General features: G+C 49.9%; 1 protein-coding gene across 1 annotated transcript in view; it reads left to right on the top strand.

Moving 5' to 3' along the window:
• The first annotated feature begins 321 nt into the window (after positions 1-321).
• LOC142572793 (ras-related protein Rac1-like) overlaps positions 322-24,393 on the top strand; it is a 50,995-nt gene continuing 26,923 nt past the window's right edge. The window contains exon 1 of the mRNA XM_075682151.1: positions 322-1,109. The gene's annotated coding sequence lies outside the window, so the exon portion shown is untranslated. The remainder of the gene's footprint in view (positions 1,110-24,393) is intronic.

Here is a 24,393-nt window from a genome sequence, read left to right as displayed (position 1 = left end):
ACTAAGCAGTGCGTAAAGCGCGAATAGTGTGGACACCGAACTAGACATTGAATCCGCATTCACTCGACTCCTCCATACCTGGCGCGCGTTCCCTCGCTTCTCGTTTACAGGGTTTCCTTATGACTCGAGGGCGAGCTGCGTCTTCCGTTCGCCTCCTAGTCTAACGAAATCGCGGACAGAGGGCGGCACTCACGCAGAAGGTAGATACGGCCTTCACGGCCCAAGAAAAGATACGAAACAAACACTTGAAAACGTACTTTCACCCTTCTCTCTCGCACATCGGGCTCGGCGGCTCGGCCAACGCCTCGCTCAGCGGGCGACTCGCCCACGCGACTAGTCGCGCGAAAGACAGAACCGAAACTCTCCGCTTCGGCCACGCCACCGCCCATCAAAACTCGCTCGAGCGGCTCTCCACTCGCCGCACTCGCCACTTTTCTTCGCTGCCGCCGCCGCCGCCACTTTTGAGCCGCACCCCAAGCAACGCAACGCGCGCGCGCGTCGTCTGCCCGCGGAACCAGTGTCAATTAATTTCTCGCCCTTCTTTGTTTGTTCCGCGTGTCACTCCGCTCGGATCTTTCGTCCACCTCCAACGTTTCTCTCTCTCTCTTTCTTGCTCTCCTTTCTCTCTTGACGCTCGGTCGGCTCACTTCCTGCGCTACGCGCGCTTTCGCTCAAGTTCGCGCTCCCCTTCCCTCCCCCAACTGCCGTCACACTGCTGCTGGAGCAGCAGCAGTCAGATATCCGGGAAATTACGAGATACGAAGCGGTCGTCGCCTGTTAGAGCCGCTGCGGTTGTCCCGTCAACGAGAGAGCTCGAGCGGCGATCGCGCTCGGCCGGCCGTGGAGTGCATAAAGGAAATCAACTGTTGCAAACAGCGCTGCGGTTTTTGAAATCTCGCGGCCGCTGTCAGTCGCTCGTCGCCACGCGGGACGTCCGAGCGAGTTTACTCCGCTGTGCGTTGGACGGTGCTTACTTCGAGCTCGGTTTCGCGTCCCGGCCTTCATCACCATCATCATCACCACTGGAAGGGAGGAGACGAAACACACCCACTTCCTACGCCGCTTTTCGTCGTCGTCGATCCTGCGTCGGAATGCCACTTTGAACGCAGGCAAGTGAATCTATGTTACGCGATGTTTGCATGTAACGCGCGCCCTCGCTTTATTCAGCTGCAGCGCGACCTTTATTTGAAAGTCAAAGTATGCGATCCGTTGACATGCATGCTTATAAGTTGCCAGAGCCAGTGGAGAGGCGACTGGTGTTGTAAAAGTCGTCGTAGTAAATGTTGGCGTCCTGTTTTGCGTGTTGTCTAGCTCTTCGAGAGAGCAGGCCGCCGCCGACGTGTGGGACGCCCGTACATGCATTCCGGCGCTTGTGATGCGGCCTATACGTTCGTCGCGCGCGCGGGTTGACAGCCGGTCGTTCGACCGAGCAGCTTCTTGCTTCAACAGTCACTGTCCATATATATATATATATATATATATATATATATATATATATATATATATATATATATATATATATATATATATATATATATATATGCCTCCTCCGTTTGCCCCCTTTGTCTTTCGATGACGATAACATCGCGGGTTTGTCTCCGCTGTCGCGTTTCGATATTGTGACTGGTGTGAAGTATAGCGATACCTTCGATTCCAGCCCGCTCACATCTCATTCGCGACGAAGTTCTCTGGTTGCAATAACGCGAACCCCTGCTCCTGCAACTCTCGTCGGATTACACATCGATGACGTGTGTAGCTGCGTGTCGACGACTCATTCAAAGTTCTAGCAACAACACGTATACACACGCGGTGAAACCGCGTGGTTTCAGAACGGAAGTTGTAATAGTTTAAAAACGCTCGGTAAAACACTGAAACGTACGCTTTCGCCGCTCACGTTACTCGCTTGAAACGGCGCGCTCGCACGGTCATCTCCTCGTGACGCTTCGTAGAAAAATCGTTGCTTGGGATGACAGCCCGAATCCATTGTCAGTGCACAATTGGCTTCTTGTAGAATTTTTCTTTTTCCGTCAGTTGTTTTCGCTCTAAGGATAGTCGGTGATTCGACGCGGCGGTTGTTTCGTCTCGATTCTCCCTGACATATCGCTGTCATGACTAAACTCGCAGGTCAAGTGAGGAGTGACATATTTTTAGCGCCACACCATGGCAACATATTGAACACATAGTATTCCTACAATGCTGGCTCGGCGTCTTAATTGTGTCGAATTCTCTGCATAATTGGTGGACATAAATACATTCTTTAGCGCGAGCTTGGAAAGCGCGCATGATCTCCTCTATTCTAGCGTGGCATCACGTGCAGCAATCTGCCAGAGCGTTGATAGCCGGCTACGCGGCATAATTTCTGGCGAAAGAGATCCGCGAGTGAATGCGTGTGGTGCATTTGGAATCTGATTACACGCATAATGCGCGTTATTAATGCAAATCATTCTTTATCTACCTTAAGTACTTTGAATCTATCTATCTATCTATCTATCTATCTATCTATCTATCTATCTATCTATCTATCTATCTATCTATTACGTGCACGCGGTTGGGATGCCGTCGTTGTCATTGCTTTATCGGGACATATATCAGTACACGCATCACAGGACATAAATGACATGCATGACGTCACATTAATAACACCTGGTAACGCTTTGCAAAACGCCAAATGACGCTTGATAGCCAGCTACTTGCAAAATGCTCCGCATAACATCGATTCCTGCAATGCTGACCGACTTTTTTCTCTTTACTTCTTTTTTTACCCGGACTTGCAGAATCTGCAGCTTCTACGCGTTTGAACAAACGCATGGTAGGCGTGATGCATCCGTATTGGTGCAACGTATTACAGATGTACATTTAAGCGCTCGGTTTTTTTATATTTCTCGTGCATCTCGACGAAAAATACGAAAAGGCAGTCAGTTGAACCATATTGACTATTAAGCCTTCATGTCCGCTGCCTTTGAAAGTGCGGTCAGCCTGTGTTTGTACGTATGTGTGTTTGGTCGCGACGCGGCTTATTATTGTTGTTGTGTGCGTGTTCTTTTTTTTTATTTATGCGTGCGCCAACACTTTGACCTTAGAGTTGTTGCTGGGCACGTTAAATAAACGATGGATTGATTAATGACAGATATTGATAAACATTGGAGATGCAAACCGCGATCGTGCCTTTTAGTTCTCCTTTCTCCTATTCACTCACGCAAACAAAAGATAAAGATAAGAAGAAAACAAAAGGAGTCTTTTCTTTTCTAGGACCAATGGTGAATGTTATCTACAAATATTCGCTCGCGTTATGGCAAGCTTCACATTGAGGTCCACACTGTTGCGTTATTCCTACGCGTCGTTTTCTCGTCTTTTTTGTTGATCAGACTTCGCCACAAAGCGCGAAAGCAAGTACCTTTGATGTAACTGTCGATATTTATATGTCCTGCTTTGAAACTGGTGCGGATCAATTAAAACTGAACCACTATTTTCCATGAAGCAAATGCGCCCCGATTCGGCGGAATTTGGGACTGACCGTTCACGACGCTGCTCCCATACTGCATGCTCAGCCTTCTGCAGCCTTTCCCGCCTATTGCGCAATGACCGAGTTCATATGATCCGCAGAGAAAGGGTAAAAAGCAAGATGAAACGTGATTACGATGGGCGTACGACAAACCAGGAATAGCACAAGCAGGGGCTCGTCCATTGCTTAAGGAGCAACAATAAGAGTTTATTTGATACGAGGCCGGGACCATGCACTGCTTTGCTTACAGAAGAGTAAAAAAAAAGAACGTTAGGTCAATTTAACTGTGTTTAATTAAATTAAGCAGCGAGACATAACACGCACTGCTTAGAAGGATAACGTAGAAGGACACTTTGTGCTGACGCCCCACCGGCGGTCACTTTGCATCAATTTGCGGCGCATTTCGCTGGAAAGACATCCTCGCCTCGCCGTGCCTTTGTCGGCGCAGTCGGACGTCCCAATTGCGAAAAAGCGCCCGACAGCCCTCATTTACACCACTTTGCGGCGTGTCCCCGATCTCGTGTGTGTGTGTGTGTGTGTGTGTGTGTGTGTGTGTGTGTGTGTGTGTGTGTGTGTGTGTGTGTGTGTGTGTGTGTGTGTGTGTGTGTGTGTGTGTGTGTGTGTGTGTGTGTGTGTGTCGCTGCAGCTATGGCATGGGCAGGCAAAACTACAGATAGAGCGGGTGTTTCAAGGGAGACATTATATTTGCCATTCTTAAAACAGCTAGTGCAGGATAGAGATAGACGAGTATAAGCCGAATATGCAGGAATTCTCATGGAACAGTTGTCCGCAGCCGAAAAAGCAAAGGCTGGCGTCCGGTATTTTGGTGGTACATTATTCATGCTGGTACACGTGCGAGAATATATATGGAAAACTAGAAAGAGAAGAAAGTATAGAGGCAGGAATGGGGTTAGCCAGGCGCACTTCCTGTTTGCTACCCTGCACTGGGTAGCAAACCGGAGAGAGAAAGGACGGACATTAAGAGCACCATATAGTTGCACGCACGAAGTCTACTATATATGAGCGGTCGCGGAGACCTGTGGGTTCAAAAGAATTTCAGCAACGCTCTCGTTGATCTCGCGCCAGTGACGCACGCGACCTCGTTACAAGGGTCATCGTACTTCTGAAAAAAAAAAAAACGGCGCTCTCGAGCCCACTCGGTTTACTGCTGTCCGGTTAATCACCGGTGAAACCTAAAAGTGATTGTACATATTTGTTCGTTATACCTTCTGAATTAGTTTCTTCAGGGACAAATTACGATTGCGGAATCGATTGCAGTTGGTTCTCACTAGGCACGCTCGCTTACACTATTCTGAGTGTTTCGACGAACGCCGAGACATTCGTCTCCGCGAGACACGAGATAAGACACTTTCGCTTCCACGTACACTCAACACTCGGGAGTTCATCAGGAAAGTTTGCAGGGTGGATTTGGCGTGCCAGTCCCCAGAATTTAATTTCGAATTAAGGCTTGTGGGGAAATTGGCGGTGCACTGCAGGAGGGGAGGGAGGCAGTAAACTGAACTTCTGCGATGATATCTTTTGCGTGCGCCCGTTGGCTACAAGGAGCGGCCCTGCCGGATGCGACCGAAGATATAGTTGTTGGCGGACGCGCTACTCGTGTCGTATTTTAAAGTCGGGTAGTGTCTGTTTGTAGTCCATCGGACTCACTAGACTTGACAGCCAATTCAAACGTCGTGACTTCAGGGACGTCACTGGCCACAGCAGACCGTAGTGCTGGCGTCAACGTCGCGGGTTGGAGCAGGCCTGGCCCAGAAAGTGATCGTTCCGGGATACGGCCCTTGGGTGGTCCGGATTACAAATATCGCAAGGCCCGCGCTCTCTGTTGAGATGCATGGGCTTTCGGTCTTCCCACCTAACGTCACAGCTCAAAGCGTGCAAGCCTTCTTTGGTTAGCACTACATTATTATTATTATTGTTATTATTATTATTATTATTATTATTATTATTATTATTATTATTATTATTATTATTATTATTATTATTATTATTATTATTGCTGACGGTTTCCTGAAGACTATGCTGAAGAGGGTCGTTAGCTCACAATACCACTATAACAAGCAGTACGGACTTGTTTCAGCCCTTGGGTCTTTCCACCTTTAACGCGATAGCGTTAAGGGCCCCTTGTCGCAGAAAATCCGGCGTCGGTGTCCCGCGGCCAGCGTCGACCGTCGTTTCGGCAGAAATTAATCCGGACCACGCAAACCCAACCACGCAGGCCCTCTGCGTAGCGCAAGGAAGTTACTGAACTTACTGAACTAATCGAATTTCTTCAAGTAAAATACGTCAGAAAAATCGTAAAGTACGACTTACACACAACCTACATACATAGTAGGGTCGGATTGTAATTTGAGTATACGAGAAAACATAATTCTGTTACGCGGAAACTCAAACACAAACCCCTTTTCCAGCGTTTCTACCATTCATAGACCGGTCACGGCTTCCGAAATTTGCGCGCGCAAATCGCTGAGGCAACAGGGCGGCGCGCCCGGTTCCTTGCAACACTTCCAGATGGCGTCACCGCCGCATCGCGGCCCACGCAAGAGGCCGCGTTTCTACCAGAAAGCTCGCCTTCGTTCATAGCGTTCACCGCCAGCGTTTCCCGGTAAACATTAACGGTTACATAAGCTGCAGTTGCCAGGAGGCGGGAGAAGCAGTCAGGGATCTTTGAATGCTATCGCGTTCCACTCTTGAAGGCGAAGCTCAATAAGTATCCTTCAAATTTTTAATACTTTGCTTTTGGAAACGATTGTCACATGTCATTCTTAGAACAGTGATTTCAAGCATAATTATGTTGCGCCACAGACAATGCGCAGGGTGCCCCTCTTTCTAGCAACCCGTAGTACGACGAGATTCGGCAAGGCTAGAAGGCATGTGCTCATGTACCAAGAATATTCAACGAGCTTCCAGAAGGAGTCTTTAGTGCAACATCAACGCGCAGCTTGAAAGACATGCTGAAATCATTGCAAATCCCGGTATATTTCTTATTGTTTATTTCTGCTTCATATTGCTTATACAGTGCAAATTACTTTATAAAGCACGATTTGGTACTGATTACTAACAATATTTTGCTCTGTATTTTCATTGTCTTTTTTTCATTTCCTCGCCGCGGTGGCCAGGCCTAGTCGCGCGCAAGCCACCTAATGGGCTTTGATAGGCCCGAATCGTGACGTACTAGAAGATGACAATAAAATTATTATTCTTACTACTACTACTACTACTACTACTACTACTACTACTACTGTAGACTACTACTACTAAAACAAGAAAGGCAAGGGGTGAACAAGTCGCCAAGCGCCACTGGAAAAGGCTCAACGCCTATAGGCATTGGGCGTTTTCCAGTGGCACTTGTACGTACTTGCTCGTTCAAGCACGAGAAAGGGATGGTAAGGCTATTGACAGAGGAGAGAAAGAAAATTGGGAGTGTCGACCGAAGTGCGAAGCACTTACATCGATGGCAAGGTGCAAGCGTTGCGCTTGAATTCCTCGGACGATGTTCTAACGACACGCGAATGCCACTTGTCCCGCGACGCAGATAACGCGAGGCAACTGCATGCTGGGCAGAAGGCATGCAGTTGCAAGTACGCCCACGTGACGTTACAAAAGGAGGCGAGCATTGAGTGTAATTAGTTTTACCCTGCAAATAACGCTGCGTCACACGTCGAAGTTTCAACAACACTATATACGTCCCATGTATACGCCAGAGCCAATTTTCCAACTTGTGTTCGTTGCTTGAAAACTATTTTCCCGTTCCGTGTATGTAAGTACATCAATTTGTCCACGCCAACACGGCTTTCCCGCGCTGTACGGCTTTTAGAGTTCCAAAGTGCGTAAAAATTCGCCGCCGCGGTTTGTCTGGAGTGTGTTCGCGGTGGCCCTAAACACGGATACGAGCACGATAAAGTTGCTTCGTGCGCGCGCGTGTGTGTATATAGATAACGAGACGGCGGTGGGAGTGGTCCTCGGTGGTTGTGCTCGGATTCCGAAGGGCGGGTAACGGCAGCCTAGCGTCGGCCACAACTGGCTGAGTGCACCGGTCGTCTCTGTTCCGTGGTATCTTCGCTTGTTCGCGCCTGGGTAGACTACACTGAATGAGTACTAGATGCGGAATCATCCGCCCAGCCCGCCAGGATTGCGACCCTGCCTCCGCTGCGGCTTCAAGACCACCACTGTCATGGCTGCATGGTGTATTTCTTGCCTGGGCTTGTGCTCCAGCAAATAAACAGTCCTGTGCAGCCAAACAGCTCTCTCTCTCTCTCTCTCTCTCAGAATTCAGAAAGTTGAGGTGACGCGATGGTATTCACCAGGGCGTACAGAAAGACTTCCTGGACGACATATATATATATAGGTACGGTCACGTTCATACTTAACCCGAACTCCTATTTCGCATGCTGCGATATTACAAAGCGTTTTTCGCAGCTGCAGCGATTACTTTCGCATTTGCGAGTGTTAGTGGAAAGCACGCACGCACGCACACTCGCTCAAAACAGAAACGCGCGACCATTGGATAGAATTTTTTTTTTTTTAATCTCCTCTGTAGCTACCTCTCACATACCGTAAAACGCTGTTTTTTTTTATTACTCATCAACGTCTCTCCATTACAAACTGCCGAACGTGGTTTTTAAAAAATTCTGTATCTGCAGGAAAACAACGGCCGCGTACACGCAGAAGACGACGGGCCAGCAGTTACGTCGTCTAATGAGGCGGTGTGGTCCGATGAAGGGCTTCCATTGTGTCCGCATGGTGTGTGACGTTGCGGTACAATTTTGCGTACATTGAAACGGGGCCAGTTTTACCTTACATGGACGGCGCGAGTGGCGTTTCTTGTTGCGTTTATATACTCGCATTGTTAACCTAAGCAATCATCCGGTGCTGTCATGCCTAAAGTTGCAGGCTTCCGGAGCGTAAAAGAAAAGTCATCTGATGTTTCGTGCATACGTAACAAGCACATAGTGCCGTCGCAGTTTCTGTCGCTTGACTGACATACGGTTTAAGGTACGCAGCCGGCTTTTTTCAAAAATTTGAGTGCATTAAAATAGAAAGCGCCTGTGGCAGATGACGCAGTTACACCTCTGCAAGTGCGTGGGCTACTGGAAATGTGACCGCCACCTTGCACGGCTGTTTACAGCGTCGAATTATACCCAGTTATCAATCTATTCAGTCAACATTTTAGAACCGAGTCATGCTTCTTGTTTATTTGCAGAATTAAAGCCTGTTAGCTTTGAGTATGTTTCATTGTCATCATTATCGATATACTCGAGTCCACCGTCGGTCATATTTGTCCTCTGTCAGCCGAGCCCTCATTATACACCGTCATATGTCATTAGGTCATATGTTGTCATCTCTTCGTATATTTTGCACCACCCTTCAACAGCGTTTTCCTTCCTTCGGCACTGATTTTGTTACTCTGAAGTTCTCAGACGCATGCGCAAAGAGTAAGACAACGTTCAATAGGTTGGTAAGTTGGTAAGGGTACAAGAGGGCTCGTAATTGCTTCTGGTCGTGACGAGCCTCTTGGAGCAGCGAATGCAAGTGTGCGGGAGAAAGCGGGCGATTTAAAGCCAGAAACAGCCGCTCACATTGTGTGTGCGCGCGCGCACCACACACCTACAGGTGATCTACAGAAGCACGGAAGAGAAGCGAATGCAGAGCTGCCTTCCGACATATTTAGCAGTTTAAAACAGCAGTACGCAGAGGTAATCAACAGAGGACACGTTGCTCTTACGTGACTTTTTCTCGTCTGTCGCTAGGCTCGCAGCTGTCGCCAAGAAGCCTTCTTTTTCGCTTGTTTGCCTCAATTACACTGGCCGAGAATAGTGCCTCATAGAAAGTGTGTATTACATACGTACATACATACATACATACATACATACATACATACATACATACATACATACATACATACATACATACATACATACATACATACATACATACATACATACATACATGCATACATGCATACATGCATACTGTTGCGTTTCGCCTGCGACACGTGGTTTTGCCGGCGCGACTGCGGCGGGGCGGCAGACATTTTGGCCCGATCGTCGTCGCCGCAACACTCATCGGCAGGTGTTTCCAGGCGCGACTGCGGCGATGCGACCGCAAAGGATCACCCTCTCATTCCAGTCATTGTGCCCGAAACAGGCGATGCCAAAGCAGGGATCATCCTCTCATTCCAGTCATTGTGCCCGAAACAGGCGATGCCAAAGCAGGGATCATCCTCTCATTCCAGTCATTGTGCCCGAAACAGGCGATGCCAAAGCAGGGATCATCCTCTCATTACAGTCATTGTGCCCGACCGGCAGCGCTACAACAGGGTGCTACGAGATCGTGCTCGACATGGTGCTACGGCAGCGCTACAACAGGGTGCTACGAGATCGTGCTCGACAGGGTGCTACGAGATCGTGCTCGACATGGTGCTACGGCAGCGCTACGACAGTGTGCGTCACCATTAGCCCATTGTACATTCACGTGCTCGTCTTTTGAGGGGTTCCTTCTTGCCCTCAACTGCGAGAGTATAAAAACAGCTGCCCCCGGACGCCAAGAAGGAGGGCTCCGATTTCTTCTGTTGAGTGAAGTGCTCTCCCGTCTCTCTACTTCGGTCAAACCTGACCGCCAACTCTTTGCGATGTTAAAATAAACAAGTTGTTTTGTTGTTACCAGTCGACTCATGCTTTGCCGGGACCTTCGGATGCTTCCAGTTGTACCCCAGGCCGCCAGGCCAACGCTACCCTTGGGGCTTGCGACCCAGGTACAACCACGGGCGTCAGCGCCGAGTTCCCAACAGATCGTACCAGCGGTGCGATCAAAACATCTGGTTGGCAGCGGTGAGATCGCCTCCGACTTCAAACAACTGTCTGCCATCGGTGAGATCGCGACAACGGAGGCCAGCAGCGAAGAGATGCAGTTGACTGTATGCTGAGCAGCTCAACGACGATCCGGGAGCAGTGCAACGAGCCCTGTGTGACGACTGGTTGCCTGCAGCGGAACGACTGCGCGGAATTCCTGCCTGCGAGGTTTGGTGAGTGCGGGACTTTCTTCTTCTGAGCTTTGCCAGGCTTTTTGTTAGTGTCAGAAACAGAGCTGGTAATTGTGGTTGTCGTTGCTGCCGGGTTAGTTTGCGGCAAGACAATAGTAAGCAGTAGAGAAAGCAGCATTCAGAGCAGCCATGGATTTGAAGTCGTTGCGCAAACCGAAATTGTTGGAGCTTGCAAGAGAGTTGGGTCTGGATGTCTCAGACAAACTCAGAAAACCAGAACTGCTAAAGGCTATTCTTGAGTTAGAGGCTGAGGATGACGAGCTGTCGGAATGCCTTGAGACTATTGAAGAGAGGGAGACTGCAAAAGAAAAAGAAGAGCGTGAACGTAAAGAACAGAAAGAGCGAGAGCAACAAGAGCGTGACCGTCAACACGCTTTGGAAATGAAGCGTCTTGAGGTAGAGATGGAACGCGCTCGTAATGGAAGTCAGGCACACGGTGCAGGAGAACGCGTATTGTTCAAAATGACTGACCTGATGCGGCCGTTTAAGCTTGGAGAGGACATTGGTTTGTTCCTGGTTAACTTTGAGCGAACGTGCGAGAAGCAGGGGTTCTCTCGGGAAACGTGGCCACAGCGCTTGCTCACTTTGTTACCCGGCGAGGCGGCCGACGTAGTCGCTCGCTTGGATAGAGAGGAAGCAGAGGATTTCGACAAAGTAAAATCGAGTCTGCTAAAAAAGTACCGGCTGTCTGCGGAGGCGTTCCGTCGGAAGTTTCGGGAAAATGAGAAAGGCAGAAGTGAGTCATATACAGAGTTTGCGTATAGGCTTATGTCGAACATGCAGGAGTGGCTCAAAGAAGAGAAAGCGTTTGGTGACCACGATAAAGTTCTGCAGTGTTTCGGGCTAGAACAGTTTTATAGTCGGTTACCGGAGAACGTGCGATACTGGGTCTTGGATAGGCCAGACGTTTGTACGGTGGCTAAAGCCGCTGAGCTAGCCGAGGAGTTTGTGACGCGTCGGGCTCGCGGAGCTAAGGACGGTCAAAAGGGTGAATTTGGCTCGAAGTTTGAGAGGCCGAAGTTCACACCCATGAGAGCAAAGGGGAACACGCGTAGTGCGGATGCGAGTGGAAGCAGTGCGACCGAACCTAAGGAGACGGCGGCAGCCGAAGCCGAACGCAGAAAGCGGTTCGAGATGAGGCAAGCGCGCGTTTGTTATACGTGCCAGAAGCCGGGTCACTTTTCGGCGCAGTGTCCGGAAACAACACCAAAAGTTGTGTTTTTTTCAATAGGCAGCACTGACGAGAACATGAAGCTTCTCGAGCCTTACATGCGAGACCTCCTCGTGAACGGGAAAGAGTGCCGAGTGCTTCGCGATTCCGCAGCTACGATGGATGTAGTTCACCCATCTTACGTAGAACCCCATATGTTCACGGGCGAGTGCGCATGGATCAAGCAAGCCGTGGAAGCTCATAGCGTGTGTCTGCCAGTAGCAAAGGTGCTTATTGAAGGACCTTTCGGAGCGCTTGAGACAGAGGCGGCAGTGTCATCTATGCTGCCACCCCAGTACCCGTACCTATTTTCAAACAGGTCCGATCACCTCCTGCGCGAGAAGGGGCTTTTGTTTGGTGAAGCTAGTGTTCAGGCCTTAACCAGATCGAAGGTTCGGGAGCTCGCTGCAAAGGCGGTAGTTGCGGGGCCGACGTTATCAAACAACGAAAAAGGGTCAGAGGCGCAGCAAGCTGATATTCCGAGCACGCCCGAACTGAATAAACTTGAGTCTGTAACGTTAAAGGCGCCAGATACTGGAGAGGAAACGCCCGACACGGGAAAGTTAGAAGAGCTATCTACTGATTTGCTCATCGCGCCTACGTCAGACGGACTTGATAGGTTGCTAAAAGTCAGCCGGTCGGCTTTGATAGCCGAGCAAAAAAAGGATGGTAGCCTAGAAAACATACGCTGCAATGTCAAAGAAGGTATCGCCAGGAAAACTGCGCGTTTTGTGGAAAGAGGTGGAGTCCTGTACCGGAAGTATCTAGACCGCAGAGGAGTGGAGTTCGATCAGCTGATCGTGCCTCAATGCTATCGTCAGGATCTGTTGCGCTTGTCACACGGGGGTTCGTGGTCCGGACACCTAGGAGTTAAGAAAACTAAGGACCGTCTCTTGCAAGAGTACTATTGGCCAGGGTGTTTTCGGGACGCAGACCATTTCGTGAGGACATGTGACACTTGTCAGCGGGTGGGCAAACCAGGGGACAAATCGAGGGCGCCGTTGAAATTGGTACCTATCATTACGGAGCCTTTTAGACGGCTCGTTATTGATACTGTGGGACCTCTGCCGGTAACAGCCACGGGGTACAGACACATTTTGACTGTGATCTGCCCAGCGACAAAGTTCCCTGAAGCAGTGCCGCTTAAAGAACTCAGCTCAGTTGAGATAGTTAATGCACTACTGTCCATATTTGCGCGAGTTGGTTTTCCTGCAGAAATTCAATCAGATCAGGGCACAGTGTTTACTAGCGCTTTGACGACAACTTTTCTCGAAAGGTGTGGGGTAAAGCTGCTACACAGCTCAGTGTACCACCCACAGTCGAATTCCGTTGAGAAGCTCCACTCCGTCATGAAGCGCGTGTTGAGAGCCTTGTGTTTTGAACATCGAACTGACTGGGAGCTGTGTCTGCCTGGGGTGATGTTTGCTTTAAGGACCGCGCCGCATGCGGCTACGGGGTTTTCGCCAGCTGAACTGGTGTACGGTCGCTCGCTTCGATCTCCGCTTCGCATGCTTCGAGAATCATGGGAAGGTAGGGGCGACGACCCAGTCGTGGTGGAGTACGTGCTTAAGCTCCTCGAACGCTTAAGAAGGGCACAGGAGTTGTCAGGTGAAGCAATGACAAAGGCCCAGCAGAGGGCCAAGGTTTATTATGATCGGACAGCCAGGGCCCGTCGTTTTGAGGTTGGCGATGAGGTCATGATATTGCGCACATCGCTAAACAACAAACTAGACGTGCAGTGGGAGGGCCCAGCACGAATTGTTCAGAAGCTGTCGGACGTTAACTACGTGGTAAGTCTGCCAGGAAAGCGGAAAGCACAGCAAGTTTACCACTGTAATCTGCTCAAACCTTATAGACAAAGGGAAGCAGTGGTGTGCATGATGATAAACGTTCCTGAAGAGCTTCCGGTCGAGCTTCCAGGACTAGGCTCAGTGACGAACAGGGAAGACACCGGTCAAGTCATTAGTGACCTTATCCGTAAAGCACCGCTGTCGCCCGAGCAGAAAACCGAACTACACCAGCTATTACAAGAGTTTCAAGGTCTGTTCTCTGAGAGGCCTGGTAGGACTTCTGTACTTACTCATGATATAGAACTTACCTCCCCAGAGCCAGTACGATCCAAGGCGTATCGGGTGTCACCCCGCCAGAGCGATATTATGGAGGCTGAGGTAAAGAAAATGCTACAGCTCGGTGTTATTGAGGCAGGTGAGAGTGATTATACCTCCCCTTTGATTTTAGTTGAGGTACCGGGCAAGGAACCTCGTCCTTGCGTCGACTACCGCAGGCTTAATTCCATCACTAAGGATCAAATTTATCCGATCCCTAACATCGAGGAGCGCCTTGAGAAAGTTAGTAGCGCTCAGTTTATTTCCACCCTAGATCTTGTCAGGGGTTATTGGCAGGTTCCACTTACAGAAGAGGCTAGTAGGTATGCGGCGTTCATTTCACCAATGGGAACATTCCGTCCTAAAGTGTTGAGTTTTGGTTTGAAGAACGCGCCATACTGTTTTTCAAGCCTCATGGATAAAGTGTTGCGGGGACAGCAAGAATTCGCTTTACCGTATCTAGACGACGTAGCGATATTCTCCGCATCCTGGTCTGAGCATATGACACACTTGCGGGCAGTGCTAACCCGCCTGCGCGAAGCGGGCTTGACAGTCAAGGCTCCTAAGTGCCAGTTAGCACAGGCCGAGGTTGTCTACCTCGGTCACGTGATTGGTCAGGGTCGTCGCCGCCCCTCTGAAATAAAAGTGGCCGCTGTGCGAGACTTTCCGCAACCGCGCACAAAGACCGATATTCGGTCGTTCTTAGGTGTCGCCGGCTACTATCAGAGGTACATCCCTAGGTACTCTGATATCGCGGCTCCCCTGACGGATGCTCTAAGAAAAACAGAGCCTCAAACAGTCGTCTGGGACGAGACAAAGGAAAGAGCTTTTAGCGCCCTAAAGAGTGCCCTAACAAGCCAGCCTGTGCTACGATCGCCAGACTATACAAAAGGGTTCGTTGTTCAGTGCGATGCTAGTGAGCGAGGCATGGGCGTTGTACTGTGCCAACGGGAAAATGGAGAAGTAGAACACCCCGTCCTGTATGCTAGTCGTAAGCTGTCCAGTCGTGAGCAGGCGTATAGCGCCACCGAGAAAGAGTGTGCGTGTCTCGTGTGGGCCGTTCAGAAATTGTCATGCTATCTAGCCGGCTCGAGGTTTATCATTGAGACGGATCACTGCCCTCTCCAATGGCTGCAGACCATCTCTCCCAAAAATGGCCGCCTCCTGCGCTGGAGCCTCGCTTTACAACAATATTCCTTTGAGGTGCGTTACAAAAAGGGGAGTCTCAACGGTAACGCCGATGGCTTAAGTCGAAGCCCCTAACGTAGGAATCAGCCTCAAAATTGTTTGTTACTGATGTTTTTCTTCCTGAGGCAGGATTTTTTTTAACATATTGCTTTTGTTTAGTGTTTCAAAGTGATGATATGCTTTCTAGTGAAATTTTTCAATTTGTGGACGCGTTCTGAGTGATGCTAGACTACTGTAAGGAACTAGGCAGTGGTATAAAAAGGGGAAAGAGCCTGGCAGGGCTTAGTGAGGGTTGTGCCGTGCTTGCTGACTGAGCGGTTGAGTTTCAGCGTAGTTCTAACGCTTGCCGGGAACGAGAACAAAAATGTGAACTCTCCCGAAGTCACTTTGCAGTGTCCCGTGCGAACCTGAACGAGAGAACGAGGCCTTCTCTGTGCGCTGCGCTCAAGAAACGTCGAGGGACGCCCGACTTCGGTTATGAGCATCATCGAGCGACATCCCTCCGGACAGCGGATGCAGTCCCCTGTCCATCGGGATCTCCTTCCCCCGGCGGGGCGGTCTGTTGCGTTTCGCCTGCGACACGTGGTTTTGCCGGCGCGACTGCGGCGGGGCGGCAGACATTTTGGCCCGATCGTCGTCGCCGCAACACTCATCGGCAGGTGTTTCCAGGCGCGACTGCGGCGATGCGACCGCAAAGGATCACCCTCTCATTCCAGTCATTGTGCCCGAAACAGGCGATGCCAAAGCAGGGATCATCCTCTCATTCCAGTCATTGTGCCCGAAACAGGCGATGCCAAAGCAGGGATCATCCTCTCATTCCAGTCATTGTGCCCGAAACAGGCGATGCCAAAGCAGGGATCATCCTCTCATTACAGTCATTGTGCCCGACCGGCAGCGCTACAACAGGGTGCTACGAGATCGTGCTCGACATGGTGCTACGGCAGCGCTACAACAGGGTGCTACGAGATCGTGCTCGACAGGGTGCTACGAGATCGTGCTCGACATGGTGCTACAGCAGCGCTACGACAGTGTGCGTCACCATTAGCCCATTGTACATTCACGTGCTCGTCTTTTGAGGGGTTCCTTCTTGCCCTCAACTGCGAGAGTATAAAAACAGCTGCCCCCGGACGCCAAGAAGGAGGGCTCCGATTTCTTCTGTTGAGTGAAGTGCTCTCCCGTCTCTCTACTTCGGTCAAACCTGACCGCCAACTCTTTGCGATGTTAAAATAAACAAGTTGTTTTGTTGTTACCAGTCGACTCATGCTTTGCCGGGACCTTCGGATGCTTCCAGTTGTACCCCAGGCCGCCAGGCCAACGCTACCCTTGGGGCTTGCGACCCAGGTACAACCACGGGCGTCAGCGCCGAGTTCCCAACAGATCGTACCAGCGGTGCGATCCAAACAATACATACATACATACATGCATACATACATACATACATAGTAACCTTAGTAACTTGCGATTCGCTGATGATATTGTCTTGCTTAGTAACTCAGGGGACCAACTGCAATGCATGCTCACTGACCTGGAGAGGCAAAGCCGAAGGGTGGGTCTAAAAATTAATCTGCAGAAAACTAAAGTAATGTTTAACAGTCTCGGAAGAGAACAGCAGTTTACAATAGGTAGTGAGGCACTGGAAGTGGTAAGGGAATACATCTACTTAGGACAGGTAGTAACTGCGGATCCGGATCATGAGACTGAAATAATCAGAAGAATAAGAATGGGCTAGGGTGCGTTTGGCAGGCAGTCCCTGATCATGAACAGCAGGTTGCCATTATCCCTCAAGAGAAAAGTGTATAACAGCTGCGTCTTAGCAGTACTCACGTACGGGGCAGAAACCTGAAGGCTTACTAAGAGGGTTCTACTTAAATTGAGGGCGACGCAACGAGCTATGGAAAGAAGAATGATAGGTGTAACGTTAAGGGGTAAGAAAAGAGCAGATTGGGTGAGGGAACAAACGCGAGTTAATGATATCTTAGTTGAAATCAAGAAAAAAGAAATGGGAGGCATGGGCAGGACACGTAATGAGGAGGGAAGATAACCGATGGTCATTAAGAGTTACGGAATGGATTCCAATGGAAGGGAAGCGTAGCAGAGGGCGGCAGAAAGTTAGGTGGGCGGACGAGATTAAGAAGTTTGCAGGGATAACCAGGCTGATGATGATGATGATGATGACGACGACGACGATACATACATACATACATACATACATACATACATACATACATACATACATACATACATACATACATACATACATACATACATACATACATGTATGCATACATGCATGCATGCATGCATGCATGCATGCATACATACATACATACATACATACATACATACATACATACATACATACATACATACATACATACATACATACATACATACATAATCCCTTCGCGTCTGTGCTCGTGGCCTTACCTCTTTTCACTAGGCGAGCGGAGGACTAGGCACTTGATTGGCTCGGCGAATTCCGCAGTGTCGCAGGATTCTCTTCGTATCAGTCTCGTGTAACGAATAGCAAGCAATCCAGATGCGTTTTACACTTGCGCCGTTGCTCGGTAATAAACTTCGTTGTATGTACACAACATAGGCGGACCTCTCGCCGCACCCAAATCAAACGGAAGATTGTGAAAGATAAGCTCTATCGAGGCCATCTAGTCTAATGCTATTGAACGCATCAGAAGGGATCAATGCGGCAATGACCACGGGGTTACTAATGGATAATGGCCCCCGCGATAACAAGAAGGCGCTCTGCAGCTCTTTACTCCTCTCGCTTGTGGACTCATTAAATTCATGTTTGCTGTTCGGTGCGAGTATATTGCGTGCATGGCGCCGAATAAGAATCAGAATAAGCTTTATTGTGATGATTAGAAAGGTTACATGATATTAATATGCGGAAGGAAGTCCCGGCGCCAGAAACTGCAGTGGTGCCTCCTTTCCAAATTAAGTGGAACAAAGCTTGAAGTAAATAAACATAATGAAGTGGGCACGTGGAAGCGGTGGGGAGGAGGATCTCCAGTACTGTTCATTTTTGGTGATCACGTGGATAAAAAAAAAAAGCAGCCGTGAGTAGATACTAAAATAATTATTTCTCCCTTCACTTCGAGTACTGCACTCTATCACTTTCACTAATCAAATTATCTCTCCTAAGCTGCGACAGGGCGTAAAAGGGGGAGGGGGGGGAGAGATGAGTAGCAGCACAACGGACACGCACTTGTACAAATGAAAGCACGCTCCTTATAATGTCAAAGGACAAGCAACCACGCAGGCCATATGACGTCAGCAAGCTCCACGACGTCTTCCTTTGCCTCGTTCTGCGGTCGCGCGCTCGACTGAATTCTCTTCGCAGCGCGCATTTTGTCTCTGGTAACTTCGCCCTGCTTCCCTTTAACCAACGCATTGGGAAACCGAATCATTAATGTTTTCGTTGCCACGTGCAGTTAGCAATTAGTGCGTGCGCTTCGAGGCTGCGAAAGATAATTAAAGGTCTAATTGTTTCATAGATGACGAAACAAATTCCTTGCTCTTCTATACAGTTTCGAGGCAGCCCACGGAGGCCTCGGTACGTCATCGAAGGCCACAACGGGGCTTCTCATTCTGTTGTTGCGTGTACGTGCTCTAAACAAAGAAAGCGCGTGGTCTTACGACCACGTGCTCTCTGGCTTTCTATACTTTATTTTTGTGCCTTGCATGTTAAATAATGATAATGGCACCACATCAACGTACGGTACGCGGCGGAGTCTGGGAGAAAGAAACCGCTGTTGTGAGAGCGTAAGCATCGCTCCCTCTCCACCTCTGGTCGAGAGAGTTCGAGTGTCCGCCCAAGGCCGACGCTGCGTGTGCATTTAAGGTTGCGCGGGAGGGTAATAATTGCAGTACCCGGCACAACAAATGCCCGCTTCCACCGCAATTGCCGGCATACAAAGGCGGACGGAAGAGAGAGCCGGAGGAAGATCGACCTCGGGTCGGCCGGCTGCCCTAGCGCTCTGAATGGAATCGGATGTTAAAAGGTCCTCCCGCTACACAAGGGTGTTGCAGGGCGGAGGCCGGCAAAGGGAGGGGGTGGCTGGGAGGCGCGCGCTATGTCCGCGTCGCTCTGGCGGGTCCGGGCGTGTGCGGGGTGGCCGGAAACGTGGTATATCTGATGCACTACGTATACGCGTCGTTCCTTCTTCTGCTGCTATCTCTTTTCCGGGCGCGGTCCGTGCGCTGTCTGACGTAGTCGTCCCGTCGAGGGGTCTCTCTCGTCGAGCGATCGCTGCGCCGTCTGGATTGCGCTCGAGGCACGCAACGCGCGTACACTTGTTTCTGCGGCCGCTTCGCGTTTCTGCTGCCACCCCGGCTTTCGGAGCCGCCAGTGCGACGCTGGGATGTAGCAGGTCGTCACAGTGCAAACAGCGGATACTCCGATGATATCTGTCTCTCTGCGGGCGCAGATTATACTTCCGTCCCGACGACGTCCGCTTTTATGTCATCGTAATTCCGTCTCGCACTAATACGGTGCATTGTTGAGGAACCGCGGAGCGTCGTAAAACGCGCGCGCACCCGCAGGGTGAGAAGAGTTTGCGGTTGTTGACCTTGGCTATCGCGATCGTCTACTGCTACGCGAACGTCGATTAAAATAACGCAGTTGACCTCACCCTTATGGCTTTCCGAACGTGACGACAGCTCTGTTATCGTGGCGCCCGCGTGAATGACGGCTGCGTGACGGCTGCTTCAGCTTCCACGGCAATGCACGGTTTTAGCGAGACGTTGCGACAGTTCCCGTCGACAAGTGCTCGCTCTTTTACCCGCTCTGGTGTACTCCTTGCCTCGTGGCGCCCTGAAACGCGACGGGGGCGGAGATGCATGATTGTGATGCAACTAGCCGTCTTGAGGGGCGACCGTTGTGTCGTGGTGGATCGCTGGTGTGCACCCAAGTCCTCGTCCCAACATCGCCCTCCTCTACTACAGTACTGCTGTGGCCTCCGAAATACGTACATAGACACCGCTTTCTTTGGAGTCTCTGTTGAGCGCAGTAGAACCGCGCACAAGTTACCTAGCGCCACAGCGGCGCGACAGCGCAAATACGACTTCCAACATAGATGTTCAGAGCTCAGATTACCTTCATTTCATGTAGTGCGTCATTCTTGTTTGTATTTTCGTTTTATTGTTTGCCATTTTGGTTATTTGCTTTGAACATTGTTTCCCAGAAAGTCTCCCTTCGCAGTCTTACTATAGACCCTTTTCACGCTTACAAACAATAGTTTCCAAAGGACTTCCTGTTCAGCCCTCCGGAACAGCACAAGTTACAATAGCGTATAAATTTATAGTACCCTCCAGCTGGCACCAGTTCTGCCGCAGAGTTGGACAAGTGTTTGACAAGTGAATTGTAAGTGCAACAAAGAAAACCAATACACGAGCTTGACACACGGCCCACGTCCTTGATATCTGAAAACATGAAGTATGGGTGCCTACAGCATACTATGCGACAAAAATACTTTTTTCTTGGCTACCTGGATTGTCGAAAATCGCTGACTGGGAATTCTCTGGGGTCATGAACGCACTGCTGCCGCATCGCAGATGCAAAAGGGACTTCCCCTGAACTTAAAACATTTAGTTAGATGTTAATATGTTAAAAAGCACATCAGATCTTACCGCCATGTTAAGAAAAAATATTAAAAACGCGATAACAAAGTTATTTGGCGCGTTTAACTCCTACCTGCACGTTATGGAGGGGCGTGAATTCGAGTCCCAGTGGTGGTGCGTAAAGTTTTTTATTTTCTATGCCGAATGATTATAGGATGAAGATGAGAGTGAGGAGGCGACCTGACAACGACGAGTTGTTGACGACGAGAGAGGGCGAGAGAGTAAACTTTATAGAAAAGAGCACACGAGCGTAGGTAGCTCTTCCGCTGTGCAGTGGGTGGTCCCCTCAGTCCAGGAGTCCAGCGGCCTTAGCTGCCCTTCTTGCTTGGTTGACCAGGTTGAGCTGGTCCGTCGAGTCGGAGATGGGCAGCGCTGCCTCCCATCGCCGCATGGTGGGATGTGTTATATGGGTGGGAGCTGTGATGTGCTTGCGCAAGACCATACCATGTGGTAAAGCGTAGCGCATTGATCGCATTGTGGGCATTTATAGGAATTGCAGCGCAGGGTGTATGGCATATGGTGGAGACAAGTGTGGATGCGTGTTTGTTTGGAATTCTCGTCATATTACGGCTTCCTCTCGCGTAAGGACATTGTGAAGCGGTGGTATTGTCCTTCGTGAAAGGGGAGAGTGTTGTAGGATGTGCGTGTAGGTTAATAGTATGGGCTCGGGGTAGAAATGCTCGGCGTGGACCCTCTCGCGACTCCACGCGCTCGGGCGTAGGCGTGTGCCTGCTGATTGCGGCGTAAGGATTCATGCCCCGGAGTCCACACGATTTTTGTGTATTATTGAACCTGGTGCGCTCCACTCATAATGCCATGTGCTGCCCTGGAAATTTTGGCCCTGGAAAAAAAAAAAATTCCGCATGCCGTCTGAGAGTCGTTCAGACGTGTGACGCAGTCCTGTAGTGCGGTCTCGTCGTGATGGCTAACGTTATAGCTAGTTACACTGCCTCCGCAGCGCTCGCTCTGGAAACCGACGGCGCATTTATTTCGGACCCCTGATCGTAGACTACGCTGGTGACAGATGCGGTGCTTCTTGCAATGCTGGCCGCGTCTACGTACAAGGCACTGGAGTGGTTCTCGTACTTCCTCGCGAGCGCCTGCGCTCGGGCATATTGCGGCCGTCCGATGTGGAAGTTAGGGTGCGTGTTGCTGAGAATCGGTGAGACGCGCATAGTTTCCTGTATTCGTGTCGGGATTTTTGTCGGTGCGCTGGTCTTCCGTACGGGATATCCAATAGGTTTCAAGACAAGACGCAGCGTCCCGCAATTGTGCGTTGTAGCCTTTCGTTCTGGTTTACCAGGCGGGCCTCTATGATTTCCCGTGCGTTAATGTTGTGCACCCCTGACTCCTCGAGGCGAAAAGTAGCCGTTCCGGGTGGGGTTCCAAGGCGCACCAAGAGGCCTGGCGTATCAGGCGGTCGAGTACCGCCACTTCCGTATTGCTGAAATTTAGATACGGTGCCCGAGTACGCAATGCGGCTCACAGTCAGAGCCTGCACTGTAGTCGGATCAGGTCCTGTCCCTCGAGTCCTCCCTTCCTGCTGGTAGTTCGTCGCGTCTTGCGCAGGATCTGCGGGTTGACAACGACGGTCGTCGCCCGAGTAGCGGGCACGGCGAACCAAATTAGGATCCCTCAAGTGCTGCCGCATAAAAAAAAAGATAGACAAGAGAGACGGTACGAAAAAAGAAAGGTTGGAAAGAGAGAATCCACCTTCCGAGCCTCCGGGGGATCTGACTTTCACCACCATTGCAGGGAAACAATCGAACGAGCAAGTGTCTGCCATACCCTCTTCACGATGAGCAAAAGTCTGTGAAAGTCACGAGCGATATTGTCAAATAACTGTCGAGTGAGTAAGCAGGCGCTCGCGTACGTGTAAGTGAATAGCCGAAGGAATAAAGATGTGCACGAATGAGTCATTGAGATAGCGAGCAAGGCAGCCGGGTGCACTCTGCCCACTCGCCCGCAATTGACGTTCGTGAACGTCTTGCCTTTGTGATAAGGATACAGCTTCCATATAGCAGCACTTTCGATACGCTGGACCGAGTTTTCATTTGAGGATAGTTGAGCAAGTTAACTTCTAATTAATCACATTACTGACTAAATTTCTTTTTTACTCAAATGACACGTCATGTTGTCCTTGCACAAACGTACTCTCCATGGGCAGAACTAAAAGCGAACGAGTCGTTCTCATTTTCCTTTACGTGGAACCATGTTTGGGCATTGTGGGGTTAAAGGTTAGTCTGGAGAGCTTTTCTCAAAAACACGACGATGCGTGCCGCGCGCTATGTTCCGCGGCTGGACTGTGGCAGGCACCCGTCGTTTGTACTGAAATAAGCTTAACACAACGAATATTGGTGTGCGAGGCCCGCCGTAGAATAAAAAAAGAAAGCATTTGTCTTCGGCGCAAGGTTAAATTACATTTTGTGGTTTAGCGAACTGCACAACGGTTTAACGAGGGGCGCCGCAGTCGAGTGTTACGGATTAATTTTCACCACGTGGGATTCCTTTTAACGTGCACCGAATAAGTTACGTTACACGAGCGCTGACGCGGTGCGAACGGATACCGAACCCGCTGCCTCATGCTCGGCAGCAGAACGTCATACCAAAAAAAGGTGATGCGGGCGGACAGGACACAAGAGAAGTGGACAACACGAACGCTGACTATCAACTGAAGGGAGCACTGAGGCGAAAGAAACCTTTTTTGCATAAGGAATCCGTACCAACTAGCTCAGCTTGCTGTCGTTCTGAACGTCATATCAACTGAGCCACACCGGTGGATTAAGACAGTCTGCATAGTGACTGATGAGAGCAGAACTTTTTTTACTTATGCCGTCGAATTTACGAAATAAGTTACTACAACCCCAAATAATAAATACATATTTAAAGACATCTTGATTACATTGAAGCTTCCAGTACGCGAATACATGTATATCGCAAGTACATCCTTAAGTCTGCGAATACAATAAGCGTTTACTATATAGTTATTCCAGCAATCCTACAACCCAAAATTTTCGTTGATTCTCCTCAAAAATACGAATAGATGGGAACTTCGAGCCATATATGCGACCGACACTCGTGAGTCATGAAGCGCGCGACCGTCTGTCTGGCTTAGCGCTGCTCGTCTGCGTGGCGCGGTGCGAAACGAAAAGCTCTTATATCTCCACAGAGCGAAAGGGCCGTGGGACAAAAACGCTGGGCGGCTGGAGAGACGAAGGCGCAAAGGTCGAGGAGCTACACAACTGCTCCGCTATCGCCTTTCGGCCGTTAGCGCGCGGGACTGCTCCTGTAATCTCGTTTTCCCACGCTTTCTCGGCAAGATCTGAGCACACGGTATACGAACACGGACCGCTGTGCATGCTTTAGGAATCAGTGGGTAGAGCGTGCCGATGGAGATTCGCGTTTTTCGCGTTAATATGAGGCCTCTGCCGAATTCCCCCTTTCGAACGTGTATACAATTGAAGTGGATGGGTTTCGTCGATGTGAACTCTTTGCCAAGAAACGTACAGAAACGGTTCCGAGCCAGCGTTCTTCGGTACGCGCTTCTTTGATAGCAAGATATTCGGCTGCTAGCAAGATGCAGTTTGTTTCGTCCACACAGAAGACTGGATTTACCTTCCTTATAAGCTTGCTCTTTGTACGAGACACACGTTTGGCAAGCTACGCGCCAAGGGCGCTAAGGTGTAACGTT

Source organism: Dermacentor variabilis, chromosome 2 (assembly GCF_050947875.1).
Source record: "Dermacentor variabilis isolate Ectoservices chromosome 2, ASM5094787v1, whole genome shotgun sequence".
NCBI classification, from domain to species: domain Eukaryota; kingdom Metazoa; phylum Arthropoda; class Arachnida; order Ixodida; family Ixodidae; genus Dermacentor; species Dermacentor variabilis.
This window is presented reverse-complemented; position numbering and strand designations above follow the sequence as displayed.